The sequence below is a fragment of the Rattus norvegicus genome, chromosome 1 (genome assembly GCF_021556685.1).
Source record: "Rattus norvegicus strain SHRSP/BbbUtx chromosome 1, alternate assembly SHRSP_T2T, whole genome shotgun sequence".
NCBI classification, from domain to species: Eukaryota; Metazoa; Chordata; class Mammalia; order Rodentia; family Muridae; genus Rattus; species Rattus norvegicus.
Genome location: NC_141534.1, coordinates 246,138,453 through 246,142,467, shown reverse-complemented (window position 1 = coordinate 246,142,467; position 4,015 = coordinate 246,138,453). Strand labels below are relative to the sequence as shown.

The 4,015-nt window shown below is 37.6% G+C and overlaps 1 non-coding gene across 1 annotated transcript; it reads left to right on the top strand.

Annotated features, from left to right (window-relative positions):
• The first annotated feature begins 3,163 nt into the window (after positions 1–3,163).
• LOC120100195 (U6 spliceosomal RNA) lies at positions 3,164–3,266 on the top strand. The gene has a single exon (XR_015656068.1). It is a non-coding gene; the product is annotated as a U6 spliceosomal RNA (small nuclear RNA).
• Positions 3,267–4,015: the final 749 nt, after the last annotated feature.

The window sequence follows — 4,015 nt, the reverse complement described above, 5'->3', positions numbered from 1 at the left end:
CTGAGTCCTGGTAGTCTAAACTCTGGTCCTTAGGCTTGTTGCATAAGGATAGCAGATGACAGAGGGTGATAATCTTTAACAATGGCTAGCCTAGAAAGTATATGCTAATCAATTGATATATGTAATTAAGAATGCAAAGCAATTTTATCCCCAAAGAGTACCATTTAGAGCATAGAGATCCTGTCTCCTTTCTACTTTCTCTGTTGCTGTGAACACAATATGGTGGTGGGGGAACTCCTAGATGAAAGAAAGTTTGTTGTCATGGTCACCACTGATGAATTTCTGCTTCTGAGGACCTCACAAAAGGATGCTAGCAAACTGAAATGATTCTTTAAACTAACCTTTTGAACCACGCTCGAATGGAAGGCCACACACATTAGAGCATTTTGGCAGTGTGAACTGGCCCCAATGGGGAAAGAGAAAAAGAGAACACAAAGTTTGATGGGAAGGAAAAAGGGTTGGTCCTAGAAAAGGTGGGGAAGAAGGTTAAATATGATCACAATACATTTCATGAAAACTAATCAAAATTTAAAAATGATCTTTTGTAAGTGACTTTGAGATTAAAGATGGTTTTGGCTCTGTCTAGGGTTTATCTGTGAATTGCCTTTAAATTTTTAATCATGTTATTCCTGGTTTCTCTCTCTTCCTCCCTGCCTTCATCCTGTGTCAAGATTTTTGAGGCTAAACTGTTTTTGTTTGTTTGTTGTTGTCGTTATTGTTGCTTTCAAAATTGAAATGGGGATAGCAGGACTTACACAGATGCTATTAAAAGTGTACCGGCCACTGTCTAATTGGAAGAGATGGGCAGCCTCCTTATGGAGATGGCCCTCATGCTTATTTTGTTAGGGTAGAATGAGCTTCTATGTCACAGGCACCTGATTTCAAATCTTCTATATACTATAATTCTAAAAACAATACCTTGTACCCCCTGGGCTTCCCCCTTTTTTTTAACATGTGGACAATAGCAGTTCCTCACAATACTGTTGGAAGAATGAAGGCAAATGCCAACACAATGTCTGTCTCAAATGTCTGCCTCTAAAGTGATCTTCCTGTTCTGAGAAAACAAGTCAGAAGACAGAAACATAAAGGGATACTGGGAGATGTGCTTTAGCTTCAGAACTTTTTTCCTCTTTTCTTTCTGGAAAACATTCTTGTCATTTAAGATCAACAATGACTCTGTGTTTTCCCCCTTTACACTGGCATGTCAAAATGCTAAATTTTCTCCAGTGACATGGATTTGCCAGTCATCAAAAATGCTGAGAAAAATCAGTATTACTAAAACAATTATTTTGAGATTTTTAAAGTCCCAAATTGACACAAAAGATGCAGCGAGTGATGAAAAGCTGCTGCAGGTGCTGCAAATGTTACAAGTGCTGCAGGTGCTACAGGTGCTGCAGGTGTTACAAGTGCTGCAGGTGCTGCAGGTGCTCCAGGTGTTACAGGTGCTGCAGGTGCTGCAGGTGCTGCAGGGGCATTACTTTCATGCTCCCCATCCCAACTGAAAGATTGATTCCTACTGATGGATAGGTTTGGTTTTTAAGTCTAGATAAAATTACAGAGCGATAACAACCAAGCATTGGATACTGCATATCCTGGAGCTAATCTGAGTATAAGAATTCCAGAGATGTGTTATGGAACGATTTGTTACTACTGGGTTTTGGGAGGGTGTAGGTACAAGCACGGGCAGCTCTTGTACTTGTGTGGGTGTTTCTACATAGAGTAGCAGTCCGGCTTGCAGTCCAGCATGACGGCTAAACTCAGCCTAACCATCTGCTTAGCATTCAGTCTCAATGAGGATATTTCAACTGTCTGCACTGTATTTCCCTTCCTTATAAAATTGGGTTGCTAATAAAATCTGGTTTTGGGAGGGCTTAGGAAATATATAGGACTCAATGCATGTAGCATGGCTGACACGTAGCATGGTCTTGAAGTGTCGTTGTTATGAAGGTGTAAGCCTAGGCAAATGCCAGAGACTTGGCTTCTAACTCCAGCACCAACAGACTGGCATTTGGATGCTTATGTAATGTGCTCTTCCTTTTGAACTATATTTCCTTGATAGAAAAATACAAGGATTAAGATAGCATCAAAAATATCTTCCAGTTTCATGCACAGTTCTGTAAAGTATGACATGATCATGTTTTTTGAACACAGAATTATTTAGAAAGGTATAAACTTTATGTTATCAAACTTAGTCCTGTGAGAGTTAATTTTAGCCCTCTGCCTTATTTGTTTCTTCTTGTCCTTGTGTATACATATTGTGTGCATGTATGTACATGTGTATGTGTGTTTATTTATATGTGTCTCTGTGTGTGTGTGAAGTTTGTCCATCACTCATTTTCCATCTTACTTTTGGAGTCAGGGTCTCTGAGCTTGCAGCTTGCTTGTTCAATTAGTCTGGGTGGCCAGTAAGGCCCTGGGATCTGCTAATTTCCCAAGTCAAGGATTCCAAACTCACTCCAGCTGACTTGCCATTTACATGAGTGCTAGAGACAACACTTGGAACTTCAGCCTTCTTTGACTAGCTTTTATTGACTGAACCATCTCTACAACTTTATAATTTTTAATAACTGCTCTTAAGAATATGGTTTTTTGAACCATGCAAGTGTGAATGGTATAAAAAGTAAAAACGAAAACAAAAACAAAACAACAACAACAAAAAACAAACACAAGGCATTGTCCTAACTCTGAGCAACAGACTCATTAAATATTTAATTGTTTAAATTAAAAAATGTAGAGCCTTTGATCAATAAAAATGTAGTGATTGTGTTTAATATATGATTATTTAGATTGTGATCCTGTAGTCTGTTTTCAGAAGGGGGCCCAAAGATACAGTTATGAGAGAAAGTGTGTGTGTGTGTGTGTGTGTGTGTGTGTGTGTGTGTGTGTGTGTGTATGTATGTATGTGCATCTATCTGTTTGTTCATCTACAAAATTTCTCTTTAGGATCATTCTTTTTTCTGTGTTAATCTGAAAATTTCAAGCTTAATCATTATTCTGTCTATGCATGACCTGCTACATCAATTCCAAACAGGAAAAGCTTAACGTTTGTTATAGGTTTTGTGGATTAATATATAGAAAATTAATGTCTATAAACCCTTCTTATTCTGCATAGAGAAACTTCCAGAGGTATTCTTGCCCTGCATAACTTGTTATTTTCTTATTTGTTCTCACCTCAGCAGCATGTATACTAAATTTGGGACAATTCAGGGATGATTAGCATGGCCCCTATGCAAGGATGCCATGCATGTGAGTAGGTTTTTCTTTCTAGCATCCTATCAACAATAAAAGGAGTACATCCACTAATATAAAACAACAGAGTTTGAGACTTCTAATCTCTAGATCCGTGCTGTAAAAAATATGTGTTGTTTTAAGACACAAAATTACTGGCTATTTGTTACATCAGCAAAAGGAAAGTAATATAACATGGTAGCACTTTGCTTACCTGTTTAGAAAGGGACATTTAGACATTCTATAAGTATCATGAAAAAAAGAATGTTATTACCAATAATTAAATTTTGTGGGCTATTTAGCGTCTCAGAAGATTTGTTCTTACAATTACAACCTCTTCATCTTCTCTAGGGCAGTTCTATGAAGCTATTTATTTGTTTGGATGACAGGGTATATTTATCTTCCTCCAGGAATAAGACAGTCTCAAATTCCCCCATTTTATGCAATTTTTATGTCCATAAAATGTTCCAGTTTCCCAATAATACTTTAAATCCCTTAGAAATAATATATTTTACTAGTCCCAGGAGATGAGTTCTTATCTAAAGAAAACAATACTGTTTGGAAGGAATAGCAGACCATAAATAAGTATAGGAATTGCTTACTAATGGACTCTGCCTTTTGTGCGTTCTCCCAATGTGCATGCCTACCTCTGTGCCTAAGAATAAGGAAGTGTCCTCTATTGGATGTTGTGTTAGTGAAGTTTTTCCCAATCTGTAGATTGCCAGTTTGTTCTATTGACTATGTCCTTTGTCTTACAGAAGCTTTTCAGTTTCATGAGGTCCTATTT